The sequence below is a fragment of the Phasianus colchicus genome, chromosome Z, assembly GCF_987193195.1.
Source record: "Phasianus colchicus chromosome Z, bPhaCol1.hap1.1, whole genome shotgun sequence".
Classification (NCBI taxonomy): Eukaryota; Metazoa; Chordata; class Aves; order Galliformes; family Phasianidae; genus Phasianus; species Phasianus colchicus.
The window spans coordinates 7,791,982-7,812,141 of NC_143476.1; the positions used below are offsets into that span (position 1 = coordinate 7,791,982).

Here is a 20,160-nt window from a genome sequence, read left to right on the forward strand (position 1 = left end):
GGCTGCAATGGCTGGGAAATGGCAGTGTCACCCAGGAGCCCACACGGCGACCTGATGTCTCATTGTTGGGGTCTATTGGAAACCACCACGATGACAAAAGAATGCCTGGGATTCCTCCGGCCCAAATGCCAAACCTTGCACTTGGCTGTGCTGAACCTCATGAGGTTCACCCAGGCCCACCTCTCAAGCCTGCTGAGCTCAAACAGATGTCATTTTTCTCGTGTCCTTCCATTCCGAGTCCATCTGTTCCCCAAAGCAAAAGAATTTGGAGGGAACCACCGACAGTTATGTGAGCGATTTCAGCGTCTACTTCTGATCATGGCAACAGCTTCAGAGGTCACACTTAATTTACGGTGCCCGTTGTAATTCTGACCAAGGCTGCAGTTGCAGCTGACTTCCCAAGGCTGCAAGACGTGGTGGTGACACAGCCTTGTGCTTCTGCATTGGTGCTCATCCCACGTTTCCTTTCTCTGTCTCGCAGGTCAGCTCCTGCTGGAAGCAGATGGTATCCCAGTGTGAATGAAGGTCAGTGCAGGAGCAGCTGCTGATGGGAGGAAGGAAGTCCATGCTGAAGAGCTCTGAAGCATCTGCAGGTATGGTTCTGGAGGAGGCAGCAGTGATGTCGGAGGGCTCCCCAGCAGGAAGCTGTCTCATCCAAATGCTTGCTGAGTGGTTGGATGGGAGCTTTCTGCATGACAGCAGCACCAGCTGCTTGCTTCAAATGCTGCAAAGACAAGGATTAGCACGAGTTCCAGTATCTACAGTATCATCACGAATCACGATAGGATTACAATGTGTCCTCATACAAACGCAGCCATTTCTCTCTGAGTCCAAAGGCTGTCCGGAAAGCATCTTTGAGGTCTCTCACACCAAACCACTGCTGTCCGTGTGGGATCTGACTCATTAGGGTATAGGGGTTAGGAACCACAGGCTGTCTTTTGAGAACGGGTTCAGTCATTTCCTTACATCTTGCACCAGCCGATACGTGCCGTCTGCCTTCCGTGCCGACAGGATTGGGGTGTTATAAGGCCACAGACAAGGTTCCAGAAGACCATCCTTAAGCACTGTCTGTGTTACAGCTTTTAGACCCACTCTCCCTTCTAAGGCTATGGGATATTGTTGCTGTTTCACAGCTCCACTCCCTCCTTGGGCAGTTCTTTGTAAGGGAAAATTGTGAGTCCACCCCGATTTCCTTCCCCTGCCCACACCTTTGGATTCATTTCTTCTTCATCACAGGTGTTAACGCATTGATACCTGATATCTGTTTCACAGACTTTCAGCTGTAATCCTCATTTACCTGTTAAATCTCTCCCCCCTAAATCGGTCCCTGCTTCAGGCACAGAGAACAATTGCCCTGCAACTATTTTATCTTTCCATTTTAGTTCTGTGGTCTCCAAGAGTGGAGCTGTCATTTCTGATCCCTCAGCCCCCCTCCCAAGCCTGCTCATGGCTGTAACACTCCAGCAGGGACAGCCTCGGGACCCTGAGGATGCATTTTCTGCCATTCCTGCATGGCAGCTTGTCGAATCATTCCTCTTTCCTCCCTGTTAATCAACATACTCAGGATGGACATGATCTCGTCCCATGGGTAAAAATCTGGCCCCAAGAATTGATCACACTGCCCTGCTAATCCAAGAGGATCTTCCACTGAAGATTTCATTTCCCTTTTAACGTCTCTCCCCTCTCCACTATGAGTGGGGCATTGACATGCCCTATTCCTGTTAACCCTGGAATGGCACTGACAGCTTAGAGCAAAGAGATGCTCTTTCTGCGGTGTCCTGCTTGCCTGCTCCTCCCTGGAGGACCAAATGCCACAGATGTGCACCGTGCCATGGAAGTAGCAGGAAAAGAGCACGAGAAGGCACTCCTCACCGTGCCATGGGGGAAGGAACAGTGCTTTGTCGTGTGTGTGTCCTTTTCTGCATGTGTGCAGCAGTAGAACACCACGTTTCCTGCAGTGCTCTGGAACACAACTTTCCTTTCACCTGGCTGCTGCTGGGTGTCCAGGAAGTTATGCACAACAGCCACATACATCCAGATACACGTCTGGTACCTCTGAACTAGCTAATGCTGTAGGATGGAATGTTGTTTCTGCACTGGCTATCAAATGTGGGACTGGTCAGAAGCAGTACAGCACAATGTGTTTTGTAATTTGCCCTTAGAAACAGTTTGAAACAGTTTGAAAAAGTAGAAAGACTTTATTAGTATTAGAAAAAAGAAGTTATTTCATAACATATTTTAGAAATACAGTTGTTCAATCATGTGATCAATTCTCACTTACAGAACTGTAATAGTTACAAATTGCATGGGTATAGCATTGAGGACCAGAAAGCATGTTGTAAGGCCATTCTGTTTGGATAGGAGAAGCTCAGCAAAAGAAAAACAGACTCCAAAGAAGCCAGGGCCTCCACACAAGGCCGTATTGACTCACTCTGTGGGCAGGTTGGGATGCAACAGGCAGGCATCAAGAGACTCCCCTCTGTCCTCCTTCCAAACTTCTCTCTCTTCAGGGATGAGCAGGTGTCCAGAAATAGTGGCCAAGTGTTGATAAGCAGCTGTCAGACGTTCAATAATTAGCAGTATACCTGCTGAGCTAGCAACAATTGGTGTTTAGCCAGTCACACACACACACACAGAATGGCCCGGGTTGGAAGGGACCTCAAGGATCAGGAATCTCCAACTCCCTGCCACAGGCAGGGCCACCAACCTCTGTACCACTGCACATATGCACATTGCTGGATAGAAACAGCAGTGTGGGAAAAAACTGTATGCTGTGGATGCAAAGGGTGAATCAGAATGGCTTAACAGCTCAAATTATGAATGTATTTTCACCTTCACATTACCCATACAATGTCTGAGAAGGAGCTGTCAGATTTTTTTGTAGCCAAAACTTACTCTGCTAGTTGAAAAGATGTGGCAAGAAAATGAGATCAAAAGGGGAGGCAAGAGCAGCAAAGGCAGCAGCCAGATGTTGGAAAAAACACCCAAGAAGACTGAAACAAAGCAGACATCATCTCTCCAGAGCGACTGTTGCCAAAGATCAAGCTGTGGCACGTAGCTCACAACAGGTCAAAAGGCTGCAGACCTTCTAACGATGGCTCTCTCTGTCTCTCAGCTTTCTGCATTTGGGCCTTATGCTCCCTTTCTTTCACCAGCCTTCATGTGAAGTGCCTAGCTGATGGCAGCCCTGCTCAGCCTCAGAGAAAGGTGACCCCAGCCAGCATTTCTGTGCTTTGTGTCCTGTGTCAGCAATAACTCTGAGTAACTAATGCATTCAGGAAAATCAGGGTCTGTTCGTGGACCATTTGCAAACATAAAGAGATGCCAAAACCGAATGGATAACTGACCTGTTATGAATGATTATCCCCACCTCTTCTGTTTGCAGCTCAGAGACTGTGGGCAGCCAGTCGAGCTAATGCACACCCCAGAAACATCAGACAAGGCACTTCTGACCTCGTTCTTCCTGTGACCTTACAGCACTGCCCTGCAGAATGAATGTGTGCCTGCAGAGATCTCTCTTGGCATGACTTCAAGAGCAGCTCAGTCAGTAGTTCACAACTTCACACCCATCTGGCTGTTAGATCTACGAGGGAACTGTTAATGTCAGAGCTAGAACATTGCCAAGCTGCAACAAAAGCTGCATGGCAACGCAGTGTTGATGATCTCCACATCTTTCCAGCAGTGAAATTTATTTTTAATTCTCTGCAGGAAAAGGTTTGTGCCAAATGACAAAGGAAAGAACCCTTCCTGCAAAACGTCTGTTAGAAAGCAGCACGTTGTCAGCTGGAATCATGAGTTATTTCAGCCCTCACTGGGCTGATCTGGAGAAGGGCTGTGCCAAGGTATTTACAGATGTCTTCTGATGGGTTTGAAGCATTTCTGGCTTGCGGGGTAGGCATAATTCTGCAAAGCTGGTGGATTGCTTGATCAATCTGAAATACAAGAAAGATCAATAAATGACCAAAAAAAAAAAAAAAAAAAAGCACCCAGATATATTGATAGCTGCATTACGTACTACATGATTCCTTTCAGCTGTATGTTTTTTTTTAAATAAGAAAGTGTAGAGCTGCCAATTCCCTTATCCATCCTTTCAAGCTCCAGGCTAAGTAAGAAATGTTATTCCTCTCAACTGGAAAATGTATTCTGGGAAGAATGGTCTTCAAACTATTTGCGTTTCTTTAAGACATTCAGTTATGGGAAAATAAAACAAACCAAAACAAAACAACAAAAAAACCCACCAACAACCTCTATATTCTGAAAATGAAAAAAAACCCTTTTGACTTTCTCTTGACTGACTGAAAAGTATAACACATCACATACGAATGTTTAAGGAACAAAGAGCTGTCACGGAAAAGGAGGGAGCTGCACTTTTACCTATCAAACCTTCCACATCTTTGAGTGTCTGCCAACAACCAGAATGTGTGGAGGCACCTTCAGTAAACGGAGGGCAATGATGGCACTACACTTACATTAATCCTTGATGAAATAGTACAGCACTGATAGAAACTTCCCAACAGTCTGTGCTGATCTGAAATGCTCTGGCAACTCTTTGCAAAAGGCACTTCATGCTGAGTATTTTTATGTCATTGCTTGCTTGCTGGTATCACCTGTGCTGAGCTAGCTGGACAAACCCAGATTGGCAGCTCCTCAGATGTGTTACCAGCTAATTTCTCACTGATCATTAGAAACAGAAAGTTAATTCTGCTGGGAATTTTGACTCAGCACGAAAAGGAGAGCAAAAGGAAGGGCAAAATGAATGAAATAGCAACACAAGTTACCCAGCTGTCATGTTGAGAAGACCATTTTTAAGCCAAAAGAACTTTTTTAAGCAGAAAGAAGGAATGGATGGATTTCCTGGAGCATCTAGTTCTCCAGATGCCTACAAGAGACTGCCTTTCTGCATGTGGGACACAGAGCAGATCCCCTCTGATGTTTGGCACAGGGATGGATGGTGCTAAAAGCAGGTTTGTGTTTACCTGCAGGGCCCATTTGTTGCTTTGTTTCCATGTACAGAGAGCCCATAGGAGGTATCAAAACCATCTCACAGTTTGTGCTTGTAGGTTCAGTGTTTGGGAGCACTGACCTTCTGAACAGCTGAAACCAAAATCTGCAATTCAAAACCTGTAAGTAATATTCACATAATAATTAATTAAGAAATGCAATAGATAAACCTTTCACACCTGGAGCTCAGCTGCCATCACAGACCATTGCAGTGACTGCCCATGCATTCATTCTGTGTTGATAGTATCACTGGTGTCTCTCTTCTAGAGATGGATCCAAGCTGAAATGTGACTGCTGGTCGAGTTTCCACCTTAGCAGCTCCTCTACTGCTGCTGTCACGACTGCATTGTCCACCTGAACTGCGGGGTTGGATGTGACCTTGTGAGCAGCAGCCTGCTGGCAGACTTGTGAGTATTTTCCAGTATGTAGTTATCCCTGGTCAGTAGAAGGAGGAGAGAATTAATGCATATATGCATATATTACAAATACATTAATTATATAATTGTATAAATTACACTTAATTACATAAATTATATGTAATTATATATTATAAATCCATGAAATAGACGTGAATATATACAATTAAAAATCCATAAATATTTTTGTGCATATTTAAATACAGGAATGCATTCTATCAGAGGCATTGATAAGCAGGCATTTAAGCACACCTTGCTTTGCTGTTTAAGCAGGTCTGCACCAGAATCCTGACTGTAAGTGACATCTGTGAATGTCTTGAAAAGGACAGCTCAAATCTCAGGTCATGCACGAGCATGGAGAAGCTGATTTCCTCTTGGTTAAGTCTTGATTGTTCAGTGCATAGTGGTCAGATGGAAGACAAAACGTAGTCCAAATGTACTGATTTGAGAAAACAGCTGCTCTGGGTACTAGGAAACGGAGAGAAAATGAAGAAACAGACACTGCCAGAACTCTGCTGTGAGCACTTGTCTCATGAAGGATGTATCATAACAAGCCCAAAACTAATGGAGGAAGAAATAGGCTTTCCAGCTGTGTATTCATCCTTGGCATAACTAATTCTGTCTTTAGACATGTTTTTGAAACACTCACATGTTTTACCAACAGATAAGTAGATAAGAGACCAAAATGCTGAATGGGAATGAAAAAAAAAGCCATGTCAAAACAACAACAACAACAAAAATAGAAGAATTAAAAGTGTTCCAAAAGGTTAAAGATGTGGACTGAAAAAGTCTCAGCCAAAAATATTTCTGAGGAATTTTAAAATTTATTTCTGTATTTCTTCTACTTGCCAAGAAAGCACGATCTTACTTCTCCAGCAAAATTGGTGTGCCCTTATCTTACTAGAGAAAGGGCCTCTCACCATGGCACAAAGCTGCTAGAGTTTCCCAGGACACAGGAACAAGATTTTCTCCACTTTTCCACTCCTCCACTGTAGCATTTTGCAGTCAATGCTTTGGGGTTTTGGCAGAACTCACGGGTTACCCTAGTGTAGGATACTGGCTTCTACATTGCCAAGATATCTCACGGTAATTTTGGTCGCCCAGATTTCAGCTCTGTTGGGGATGAAAAAAGAGGCTGAATTTCCCACCGTCAGTCCCACAGATTCCTTCTCTCCCATTGGAAACGTCTGGGACATTACTGAGAAAAACACTGCAGTCTTTTGTTCAGGGGTTGGCAAAGGCAATGCTCCCTGCATTCCTTGCAGGGGGCTTTTTCCATGACTTTTTCACTGCTGTACACAAGTGCATACGGATACTTGGACACTCCGATGTAGGTCGCTCCAAAAGTAATGCCTGCTGTTGATTTCGATGGCAACTGCAGCTCTGCTGCCATCTGCTGGCACGACAACAAAACGTAATGGAGCATTTGTAGGAAGGTTCAGCCTCTGCTGCCGTACCACCAACAGTCACCTCTGATATCACGGGCATTCATCATTATCTGTCATCACAACACCTGAACGTACGGCCACTGACACAGATTGCTGACAAGGCCTACGATTAACCTGCAGCAATGAGGAAACCCATGAAGTCTACGTGGAAATGATAAAAGCTGACCAGGATAACTGCCAGCCAAGTTTCATGTTACAGATCGGTGCATCATTTCTGTATTTGGCAGGGTTGAGCAGTCGGCAGTTGGAAAACAAAGCACTGGATTTTGCAGTGTTAGTGACAGAGTGAGATGTGAACAAATGAACCACTTGTCACGTACTGCCTTCTTCTGTAGCGACATTAAACTCTGCATAAATACATTTTTCCTGTGTTTGCCTGCATTTGTGAGGAACCGGGGCAGAAAGAGAGCAGCGTCGGGCAGAGGGGATGAAAGATGGAACCCTGCTTTCTCGGGCTCTCCTGCTTGCAGGAGGCCGCCACCGCAACCGCGAAGAACGTCTGCTTTATCCGAGACGCCGTCCCAGAGCGTTATGTGGAGACTTCCCACACTGCGGCACGTCCTCCGGCATCACCGCGAAGTGCGGACGCCTCGACCGCCGAGGTTCGCCGCTTCGGAGCCGTTCCCGCCAGAAGCGCAGCGACGGCCCGCGAGGCGCGGCGCGGTTCCGGCCGCTTCCCTCACTCACGGCTCCCCGAGGCGACGGAGCGGCCGCGCGGCTCTCGGCCGGGCGGCTCTCGCGAGAGCGGCCGACGCGGCGGGGACGTCGCCGGGGCTCGCCTGGAAAAAGCCTCGGGGGCGGAGCGGAGGCGGCGGGGCGCGAGGATCGCCCGGGCCGCTTTAACGAGGAGAAGCCGCGAGCCGCTCGGACGCGGGACCGCGCGGCGAGGGCGGCCGTCGGCGCCGCCGGGCGAGCGGTGAGTGCGCGGCTCCCGTTGACGGCCCGGCGGCCGCAGCTCCGGAGGCGCCGAGTGGCCGCGGCCGCGCCCGGCGGAAGGCTGACGCCGCAGCTGCGGAGCCCCGGGTGCTGCTGGGCTGATGTTCTTTTGTGTCCGTGAGATTGGCAGTGGGGCTGAGTGTTCCCTCAGCAGGTCTGTAGATGACACCGAGCTGTGGGCTGTGGTCAGCACACCGGAGGGATGGGGTGCCACCAAATGGACCTGGACGGGCTTGAGCACTCGGCCTGGGAGAGCCTCAGCAAATTCAAGTGCAAGGTCTTGCACCTGGGCTGAGGCAGCACCCATTAGCAGTACAGACTGGGGGATGAAAGGATTGAGCGCAGCCCTGCTGAAAAAGACCCGGGAGTGCTGGTGGATGGGAAGCTGGACATGAGTCAGCCCGGAAAGCCAACCGTGTGCTGGGCTGCACCCAAAGCAGTGTGGCCAGCAGGGTGAAGGAGGGGATCCTTCCTCTCTACTTTGTGCTGGTGAGACCTTACCTGGAGTCCTGTGTCCATATGTGGAGTCCTCAGTACAGGAGAGACGTAGACCTGTTGGATTGTATTGAGTGGAGGGCCATAAGAATTATCCAAGGGGTGAAGCACTTCTCCTATGAGGACAGGCTGAAAGAGCTGGGGCTGCTCAGCCTGGAGAAGAGAAGGCTCTGAGGTGATTGTGGCATTTCAGTATCTCAATGGGAGCTACAGGAACAAAGGTGATAGACTCTCTATCAGGGTCTGTTGTGATAGGACCAGGGGAAATGGTTTCAAGCTTAAAAAGGATGGATTTAGGTTAGATATAAGGAAAAAGTTTTTTTACAGTGAAGGTGGTAAGGCAGTGGAACAGATTGCCCAGAGATGTGGTGGATGCTGTGTCCCTAGTGACTTTCAAGGCAGTGTGCTGGATTAAACCATGGGGAACCTGATGTAGATGTAAATGTCCCTGTTCATTGCAGAGGAGTTGGACTAGATGACTTCTAAAGGTCTGTTCCAACCCTAAGGATTTTATGATAAAAGACACTATACACACTCTCTTGGTGTTGATTTCTGTCTCTTGCCACTTACTCTTCCTTTCCTCCTGTCACTAATACAAACATCTCATTTGCTTTTCTCTATTTTGTTTCCATGTAATCTTCTAGTGTCTTCAGATGCCTTTCTTGCACTCAGTTTCTTTGTTTCCTACACAAAGGAAACCCACCTGTGACCCCTCCCTCCCCCCACTCCTCTAACTTCTTTCCAGGCATTCCATTCCTAAACTTATAGGTATTCTGAACTCTCCTCTGATTTCATCATGGCAACAATCCATCCTCCATCCTTGACATCTCTCTAGAATTTCTCTCACTAAAGCCTTTGATGACTGCAGCTGAATCTCAGATCCACATCAGTATGCTTATCTTTTTCAAATGATCAGACACCTGCCTCACATTTAACCAGGCTTTTCTTACTGAATTCCTGCCCTTCCTCAGGGACTGTATCCTCTCTGAGCTTCTCTCATTATTCTCCAATTTTTTTTTTTTCCAGTTTCATTTTGGGGGGAGAGGGGTAGGAACCAGACAATTCTTTAACTTCCTATGGGTTTTGGATAAATTTTTTGTCTCTATCCACACTGTCTGTGGATAATTTTGTCAGAAAACAAAGTAATTTCCAAATTCTGAGACAGAGAAGCAGATTAAAACTTGGTTTTCTCTCTTCGGTGCTCTCTTCCAAACATTCAGCAATCCACTCTATTTAGCTGTGACTAGAGGAAAACTCATTTTCTCTAGGCCACCTGGCAGCTTTGTGTCCTGTTTGTTCAGTCCTTAGTCACTGAGGTTATGGCCTGTGACTAGAGTGCTGCAGCAGTGTGACAACCAGAATAACAAATAGCCACAGAGTTGAATTAGGTAGAAACAAGTCAGTTTTGAAACGAGTGTCACAGTACCTTGAAGAACACCTACATGAAGATTTACTGTCATTAAGAACTAAGTATTTGACTCGGTTGTTCAGCATTTGCGTGCGTGCTGCATGGCCTGAATTCAGTGCTCTACAAAAGTTTCTGTTGTTTGGCATAAAAGAGGTCTGGGTCCTGTACTTTGCTACCCTAGTATCTCTGGTTCTGCTGGTACATCTCTTGTGCCTGGAGCTGGCTCTGCATCTAACTGAGGCATCATCTTTAACACTTAAAAAAACAAGCTCAAGGAAAAAAGGTTTCGGTGATGTGACATGAAAATAGACAGCACAAATACAGACCTGCAGTAACAGAAGATATACGTGCTAGGTGTTGAATATAATTTGGAAACCAAGCCACAGATGAGAGGTCTTACTTGATTTGGTTTATTTTTGCTAATCAGAAAGTCAGTAGATGTAAACTACAGATGCATCATAGGGATATTCAGTCAGGTGATGCAACATGTATCTAATTGTTTTTTTGTAATTACAATGATTAATAGATATTAGCATGATGATGACTCTCTTCCTAGCTTAAAATATGTTATCACTAAATTTGAAAATGGCACACTAATAAATAGGGCTTCTAAAAGAGATGTGTTGGTAAAACCTTGTTTTATCTACTTGTTTTTCACTGTAATATCAATATATTGAAACCATTTGCACAGGGCCAAGTAATTGTGAGGGAATAAAACAGCATATGAGGTTATAATTACTATGTTAGGTAAAACAGAGCATTATCAGTCTTCATTGTTGTTGTTTTTTTTTTTCCCTTCCAATTACTTGATAGTCCAGGAAACTTTTCACAGCTGAGCCATTGTGTTTTCTTCAGAAGTTAGAAAGAAGATTGGCAGCCATGCAGCAAAGTGCTCGAAGAACTGCACTATTTCATCCTACTCTTCTGTGAGTTTCTATTATTTACCACGTAAGAACAACTTCTTTGTAATGTCTCCCTTGTAGAAAAGTGACATGTATTTATCTTCAGTGCCAGCCCTTGATTTCCAGTGCATGTTCAAAATAGTTAATAGGTAAAGGAATGCTGGCTGGTTTTATGCTAAGAAAAAAAGCCTCCACAAGTTCACAGTTAGTAAAGTACACTTTTTTTTTTTTTTTTGCCAGATGGTCTGCTGGTTTCTCAAGTCTTCTTATGTAACACGAGGGAACATTTTGTTGTTTGAATTGTTATAACTGCCTATTTTCTGTGTTCAAAGGAATAGATTCCCTTACATGTGGGGTATTTTTAACTGGATAATGTAACTCAGAGTGATAATATATAAAAACAGACTTCTGTGTTGGTTGTTGGAAAGAAAGTTGCTTGTTCATTAGAAATAGTAGAAATGTAATAGTCCCATTTAGTAGTTAGTTTTTCATCTGAATATTAAGTTCTGAGTAGAAAAGAAAATAGCACCAAGTTTAATTGCATGCTTTGAACAAGGTTTAATAACCTATAAACTTTCTTAAATATCCCTCAGTAGTGTATGCTATTATTGTCCTTAGAACCTCTGGATGTCCTTGTTTTAATGGTTCAAAGCATGTGAAAAATCTTTGTCTGGAAGAATATAACAACTGGGATTTTTTATTTGTACATGATAACACACTAAATTATATCACCTTTAATTAATTTGATTAATTATAATTTAATAATTTAATAATTTAACTCTATATAAAAATATATAGCCATAATTCACTGCTGCAGATCTGAATACAAAGATTGCTGGGGCAATGCTTTCAGGGCCAAAACTTCAGCTAGACTGTTGTGTCTTTTGAAGGAATTATGCAGATCCTTCCTATTTGAGGGTCTAGCTTTTGGCTGTCACCTTATGAAGTCACTGCTTTCCATGGACTTCCTGGCATTCGCCTTAATCAAGAGTTGGTGAGGGATAAAAGCCCCTGGCTGATCTCATATCTGCACTTCTTGCATAACCATTGTAGTAAGTATCATCCTTAATCTAACATTGTGAAATGGTTTAATTTATAGTGATTAAAAAGGTGCAAAAACATGTCAACCTTCACATACCTTTGGAAGATCATAGAATCATATAATGGCTTAGATTGGAAAGGACCTTACAGGCCCCCCCAGCCCCAACCCCTGCCATGTGCAGGGCTGCCCCCCACCAGCTCAGCTGCCCAGGGCCCCATCCAGCCTGGCCTCGAGCGCCTCCAGGGATGGGGCACCACAGCTTCTCTGGGCAGCTGTGCCAGCGCCTCACCAACCTCTGGGTACAGCATTTCCTCCTAACATCTAACTTAAATTGCCCCCTTTTTAATTTAAAATCATTTCCCCCTGTCCTATTACTAGCAGACTGTGTAAAAACTTGTAAGCTCCCTTCAAGTACTGGGAGGCTGCAATCAGGCCTGCCCAGAGCCTTCTCTTCTCCAAGCTACACAAGCCCAGCTCCCTCAGCCTTTCTTCACAGGAAATGTTCTCCAGCCCTCTCATCATCTCCAAGGCCACCTCTGGACCTGCTTCAGCAGCTCCACATCCTTACTGTACTGGGATGCAGTACTCCAGATGGGGCCTCACAAGGCCAGAGTAGAGGGGAGCAATAGCTCAGGTTGGGTAAAACCCAGCATCCAGGCCGAGAAGCAAGGATGTGTAAGCAGTGTGCTTACATGTGTTTCTGAAGCTGTAGTTTGATTTTTATGGTGTATATATGTATGGGAAGAATGGCCTGAACCTCTGATTGATCACCTGAGGCGAGCAATGAGTCAGCCCTGGGAGCACAGGTGAAGGCAATTCAGCTGTGCTGCTGGGAGGAGTGGAGGCTGGCTGCACCTCTCCTAGTCCCATTTAAGAGCTGACTACCAGTGGGGAAGGATCTTTTTCTGGAGATCCCTTCTTTGGAGTTTTACAGCAAGCCCAGGTAAGCGTAAGCAAGAAAGATCTATTCTTTCTTTGGTGTATGTAATAATCTGCTTAGCCAAACTCTCTTGTGTTTCGTAATTATAATGTCTGCGTATTCATTGGTTATACAGTATAACTAAGGTTTTCTAGCATGTGTTCACTGCAGTTGGGAATTATCTAGGGCAAACACGAAAACCTGGCAAACTGTAGTATTGTGGAGTAAAGAGAAATCCTGCAGTAGAACAATTTGCAAGCAGAGGCATCTAAGCAGAGAACTAATCGCTTAATAGTATTGTTTTATCGTTTGTTTTCTTGGAAGCAAGAAGGCAAAATGGAAGTCAAGAAGTAAGAATGGACATCATGAAAACATCAGTAAGAATTTCTGTTCTAAAAGTAAGCTGGAGAAGGAGTCTGTAAATACTTAAAATGCCACATTAATCATAAATTATTTTTCTTGAGTTCCTATATTCAAGTTTATTTAAATAAGAGGTTGACATAATCTCTGTTTATGCTTGTGTGTGCATAGCAGTATATTTGGAGATGCTCAGGTAGTAGAAAATGGTGGGCCAGTAACTCAGTCACTCTGTTATAGCAAGAAAGAATTTAAAACATCCCTATAATATTATAGAAATAGTTGCTAGTCAAAAATGGATTTTTTTGGTTCCCAGTCCTTACCAATACATTTCTCTGGTCTTGAGTCAACAGGTGAGTTGTTCATTACAAGATGAAGAAAATCCAGCAAAACTGTGTGGAGCACTGAGGGCATAGCAAAATAATGGATCGTCAGTACCAGATGATGTATGTATTTCTTAAAATTCCCATGTTTCTATGTAGCAATATAGATGGCTCTACTTATCTTGTCCTTAGTACACTTCAAATACTTTGATTCCAGCCTGTTCTGACTTCCTTGTCAGTACCAACTGGGGTACAAATCATCTCACTTGACATCAAACCTGTAACCGTTGGGTGTGAAGTTAAGCTGGCTGAAGATCAGATTTGGCTGCTATGGATGTTCTAAGTGCATCTACAGAGGAAGCTTAATCTTTCCCATCCCAGATGGCTGTCTTGAAAGGGTATGGATTGCTATCCTTAATCACTCCTTTCTCTTTGCTGAATATATAGAGACTGTAAATACTAACTTAAGATAATATGTCTTAATTTTTGGATGGCTGATTCTAGAGAACAGAAATTCTATTTTAAGGAGGCAGACAAATCCTTCCATGCAGTACTGTTCTTTCTGGGATGTGGTGTTTTATGTACTTTGAGGAAGATAACAATTTAACTGCTCTGTCCTGTACTCCTGGTGTATTTGTTTGGTGCTGGGGGAGTACTGGTCCATTAGGATCCTGGTATGAAAGGCACTCAGAGTCTGTAAGAGACCATTTGACCTGCTGTTTATTAGATCGAATGCTATAAGGACAGAATAATAAATAACTGATGTCCCTTTAGATGCTAAGAACCCCAAGTTATGCAGCACCGAAGAAGCATCTGATCCCTGCACAACACTATGCACACCCCTTATTTGAAGGGATACTCCCCTTTGGATAATTTCCCAATATGCCAGCTTTTTGCTGTACTTCTAGACAAAGGCAGGATAACCCAGGTGGCATAATCACTGGTACTAAATGGGAGCTGGAGTTCTTGTGAAGGAAACTTAAAACTTGATTGCAGTACTGAATCAACAGGTGAAAATGATGCCTAGAGCAGAGATCCACGGCACTTCTAGCCATTCGGTCCTGTTCACTTGTAGCCTTTAATGTCAGGAAAGGAGTTGAGCACTGAGCTGTGTATGCTCTGTGTTGCTGAGAGTTGCAGCGTGACTTATTGAGTCAAACTGCCATCTCTTCCTGGAAGGCAGGTTCCATTTAAGACACTTTTGTGGCTCACACACTCCAGATTATGCAGATGCACGTTTAAAGGTTGTGAATGACTGGCTCTGGGTCTTCTGAAATGCTCCTTTCCTACCTATCTACTTCAACAAGTAAATAGTTTTGTGTCAAGTTAAAGATCAGAGGGCATTATTCTACCTGATCGTATTTGTGGCTTGGAGACAATCATTATGGCAGATTTCCTGCTTTGAAGAGTACTGCTATGGCATTTAGCTAAGAAACAGAAATTCTATTGAAAAGACAGACCTCTTCTGTTACTGAGGCTTACTGTCTAGAAGTACTTTTTTTGGGAGAGCAATTTGAAGGAAATTGTCCTGGGAGCTTGAGACATGTCTAACTGTAGACAGAGCTGTTCAGATCTGTTTCCAACCACCACAGAGCTGACAAGAAAGCTGCCCCAGCTCCTCTGAAGAGGTCTTATGTGACTGATGATGGGGCAAGGCCAGGGCCTCCTTCTGTCACCTATCCTCCTGTCAAGGAAGAAGCATTGCTGCACTTGTGTTTTCCAGAAGAGGTGACAGGCCTTGGCAGTGTGATGTCTGTGATGCTAGCAAGGAAGTCAAGCTGGCCCTAAGAAAAAGTGAAAAAGCATCTGGATGTAAATATTGCCTTCATAACCTGGGATTCCCCTATTGCATCTATTTGCAGAGGGACTGGGCTTTTTCTTGGTGATGGACTGACAAATTAATGAAGAAGATTCAGTGTGGATCAGATAGATAGAATTGGAGCTGGAGGTCTCTGCAGCAGTATGAGATGCCTAAACAGTGTCATCCTATGAACTCAGAAGGCTCAGGGTGCATTACAGTCATACATGAATTCATGGAGTTCAGTAAAAGACTCACAGTAGAGGTCGCATGGTCAAGGCATCTGGCTTTTGATCTGAAATATGCTGCATTTAACACACGACTCAAACTGATGGTGTGGGGCCAGAGCAATGGAAATCTGTGTCTTAATATGCAATTAAGTCACATTATGGGCCTTGCAGACAAATTTAATGTCAGATTATTATTATTTGGAAGAGAATATCAGTGTACAGCATGGCAAACGCAGCTGAATGAAAGGATTTTCATTTGCAATTGGCTTGAAGCTAATTTCTTTTCTATTAGGATCTCCTCTACCAAGATTTAATAGCAATCAGAGGGCTGCGGAGGCTTCCCATGCTCTTCAGTTGCAGTAGCATGTGCAGTGTCAATTTACTGGATCTGTAGGTGAAGTCTGTGCCCTTTATCTCAAATCGCTGGGCACTGCCTGCCTTTTAACTACATTTCTGGCTTTTCATCTGATGTTCCTCCCCTTGTTTACAGATTCTTGATTTTACCTTGGTAATCCAGCTTGGCTTGAAACTTTATTCTGGACGATGAGCTTTAATCTCTTACTAAGTTAACAAGAAAGCAGGCATGGTTTTAGGTTTGCTCAAAGAAAGCTTAGCAGTGATTATGTGGGGACGTTTTAGAAGTCAAAGGTCTAGTTTCATTTGATTCTGTTTTCTGTATTGTTTGCCATCTCTATCTTAATGTCTGGTGGCATAGCTGACTTCATCTCCCCAGCATCACCGATTCATTCGTAAGTTTGTTGCTTGGATGAATCTCAGCTGTATTCACTCCTCTCTGTGCCTTATTCTCAGATTTAGTTGTTTCCTCTTTTTTTTTTTTTTTTCCCAGGCATTTATTGAAGTGCAACCTTTTCCATGTAGTCCTCTTTTTCCTTTGGTGTCCAGACAGTACTACCTCCTCTTCATCCTGAGCTGATGAGATTTATTGCCACCCTGCTTCAATCTGATCAGGCAGTCAGGAACAGTCTTGCTGTTGATGGAATTGTTAAAACTTTCCCAACGGTGCTTTTTAAGAGTTTCCAGTCTCTTGAGTTTACTGTGGCAAGATCAAGGTTCTCAGAATTCTTGTATGCCTATTCATTATGAGTAAAAACAATGTTTTTCATCTGTCAACTGAAGACATGCTCAGAGTGCGAAGTAAACATGCTACAACAAACAGCCAGAAGGCTAAGCCTTTAAAATCCCCTTCATTTGCTGTGATTTGTGACTGTTGTCTTTCATTTTTTGAGTTTTGTAGGACTTGTATCTAACCCGCTTACCCTGTGGCATTCATTCAGATGTTGTACAGGTCAGAGCAGAAGTGATGTGACTGTTAAACTGCAGTAGATAGAGACCTTGACCACAGCTTGCCCAGCCTTGAACTTGGCCGTCATGATCACTTGGGCACTCCTCCTGGAAAGCTGCTGAGTATAAACTTAGCCTGTGAAGATGAATCTGTTTAAATTATCTAATTTTTAACAGATGGACTTCCTTAGACGCAGAAGTCTCTGTTATTCTATGGAAAATGCCTTTCAGAATTGAGGAAGAATGTATGAAAAGGAAAAATATGCAAAACTTGCATTTTCTTTGGCTATGGGATACTCAGAACAACTTAACAGTTACGGTTGGCATGTAAGTAATGTGAGATGAGATGAAGCTTCTTTTTGAATCTGAAGTTTTCAAAACTTCAGAGATGACGTAGATGCTATTGCAAAATAGCATAGTGGTTACAAGTCACGTGCTTTTTTACCCATATAACAAGCAGAAAAAATTGTGTATTATTTAGAATAATTTAGAATAATTCAAATAGAATTAGAAAAAATCCTTTATGTAAGCAAGAATGAATTTGGTATTCCAAGCACTGTCGTTCATGGAAACTTGTCAGTGCTCATGTATCATAGATATCTACTGGGATACTTACAAATACATGCACTTAGGTACAAGACCTAATATTTGCAAACTAATGAACATCATTTAGTTCAGACACTGAAACTAGCAAAAAAGAATAACCTTAATGAAATAAAATAACCCCACAATTATCAACTGTTAGGATTCTAATAGGCTTTTGTAACAAGTCTTTGTCTCAGATACTAAAAATACCTTTGGAAAAGACAGATGGGGAGCTTTCTGACTGGTTTTGTGAGAACAGTCAAAATGTGCTCTGAAAAGGCATTTCCTCCTGTATGACCTGATGCACTGATGTGTGTCCAAGCTGCAGCTCATTTCACAAGTGTTGCTGGGCTTGTTAATGGTGCGTTGAGAGAGCTTTTCCTCATCTGAAACTGCTCATTAATGACACAAAGGATCTAAATAACCTTAATTGGTTTCAAATACCTATATGCTGAACAAACTCAATTACATAAATTTGATTTCTCTTCATTCTTTGGAGATAATTTGATCGGAATATCTTCATCTTAGCTAAAATGATCCCATTTGCTCCTGCTAGTATAGGTATTGCTGTCCAGACTTCTTAAATAATCACAGATTTCTGTAAATTGCATAGTTAGTCAGGATAAGACAGCTGTTAAGTTCCCCAGACTGGCTCATATTGCATTGTATACATTACTGTTTTTGAAACATTGCATATGCCTCTGCTGACAGCACTTTCATATCTTCAAGATTAACCTTCTATTGAGTACAGTGATACCATGGTTTTCTTACTGCTTTACCCCAGCCTATGCACATCTGATTTCTTTTTTGGGTTCTTCCTTGTATAGGTTTGATTTCAGACATCATGACAGTATTGACCTGTATTAAATTGTATAAAACCTTTTGCTTAGAGAGTAATAAGTGACTTTACCCCGGAAAGAACAGAAAATTTCCTTCCCTCCTTCCTTCCTCCCTCACTTACTGCTTTGGCTTATTATTGGAAATGCAAAACTCCTAGAGATCTCATTTCAAGTGTTTCACATATTCTCTACAATACTTGTCATTAATTTCTGTTATTGCTTTTTTGCCCACATTCTATTTATTATATGGAGCTGGCCTCAGTATGAACCTTGAGAGGTTACCATCCATGAGCACTAAAGAGATTTAGATCCCTTAATGTTCAATGCATTAAAAACTATTTTATGATATGGCAATTAAAAATGACATGCTGTAGAAAGTAAGAGGATCCCATAGAGTATGTTACAGGTATGGCTCATCAGAAAATGAGCAGTATGTTCAACTTCTCCCCTTGGTCTCTTCTTATCTCATAAAAACTTTCAAAACATAAAGGAAACAGTACAGATCTCTACTGGGTTGAAGGATGATGTTTTGTTGCAGGATGGAAAGTTGCAAGTTATTAGAAAGAAATGACCATTGAAAGTGGTCAATTTATGGTGCAGGAAATCTAATTTCTGGAGCTGTGTGTGCATGTATGTTCTCACTTCATCACTGTTTCCAGATGATGGGGCTACAAACTCAGGCAGTAACCATCGTCAGTCATCATTAGTCTCAAAGTTCAGATCTTCTTTCTGACTTTTTAGAGATCATTTGAGATGTTTGTAGCAATGGTCATGGCATTCTCTGTTTGGCTGCAGCTCTGACTAAATGGAATAGAATTATGAAGGAGAACATAGAAGCTGATATTCCCTGGGCAAACCTGCATGCCAAATGTACCTTTCGCAGAAAAAGATGTAATGTTTTAGAGCTCAGGAGAGCTGTAGCCATACACTACAGGCATATTTGATGAGCTTGCATTCCCCTTCTGTTGAATCAGAAATCTGGGCTAAGCAGGAACTTTGTAGGGAAGAGAAGATAGAATGTGTTCCTTTCCAGGCTCACTTGGGAAATGTCAGGTCTTTCTAAAGGCACCATTCAGCCACCGGCATTTTTGCCAAAAAGATAACAAGACAGCCAGCACTGCAGAACTGAGTATTCTCCATGTATTTACTCATAGCCTGAAATAGAGTATGGCAGTTGTCTTTAAGATCATCAGTATACAGTTAAGAAGTGAGCAGCTGACAAAGGTAAGGGCATACCAATGAGTCTTTCCATTTTGAAAGATTTTCATGTAGACCTTAACTCTAAGTATTACAGATTGATCACAGTCACAAATCCCATCTTTCATCCCAAACCTATTAAGCTATTGCAAATTGACCTTATCTGAGCCCTGTTCTTTTTTCTTTTTTTAACTTAACTGCTTATTATGTATTCATTTTATGTATCTCTTATTTTTGCCTTGCCTCGAGCTGGCAGTCACTTTAAGAAAGCCATCTAAAAAACTCTCTATATCTCTATTTAGTATGTAAGTAAATCTTGTTGTGAATTGTAGTGTATGCGTATCTTTGGTTCATCTCCTGTACTACATAATGTGGCAGTATGGCTTTACTCTTTCCAAAGCAGTATGCCTTCTCAGAAAGCACTTCACTGACAGCTGAAGCTGTTCCTGTGTTTTTGAAATGTCAGGGGGATAAGAAATGCCATGTGGCAGCAGCAGCTGTGCTGGCTGCATCTCCTCTGTTGTCTGGGGGAACATCTGATAAGGTGCCCATCTTGCACCTTATCTGTGGCTGCAGTGGAATGTGTAGCAAGGCAGAAGCAAAAGACTTGAGCTTTGCAGCTGTGAAGAAAACCTACAAAATAAGACAGTTACTCACAGCTTGAGATAAAAGTGACAGATGTGAATAATGAAGAAGTCCGTGTAATATCTAACCTTCTTCCTCATCTTCCTCAAAGCAGAGATTCACTGTCAGACAGGCTGCTTCAGACATTGATCTCGTATTATCACACATCTGGAGCAATGACAGCCTTTGCTTACTGCTTACAGGGAGACCTCTAGGGTAAATGCACACACAAGTGTACAAGGAGAGTTAGCAGTTGTCACTCTTCCCAGATGCACTGTGACATGGGATGTGTTCAAGGTAACAGACTTGCTGGAGGGGCAGATTTCCTTGCAGCTTTA

At 43.1% G+C, this 20,160-nt stretch overlaps 1 long non-coding RNA gene across 2 annotated transcripts in view; it reads left to right on the forward strand.

Moving 5' to 3' along the window:
- The first annotated feature begins 7,236 nt into the window (after nt 1-7,236).
- Nucleotides 7,237-20,160, forward strand: part of LOC149912386 (uncharacterized) — a 31,454-nt gene continuing 18,530 nt past the window's right edge. For both annotated transcript variants that reach the window (XR_016461871.1, XR_016461870.1), the window contains exons 1-2: nt 7,237-10,630; nt 11,497-13,370. This is a non-coding gene — a long non-coding RNA (uncharacterized LOC149912386). The remainder of the gene's footprint in view (nt 10,631-11,496; nt 13,371-20,160) is intronic.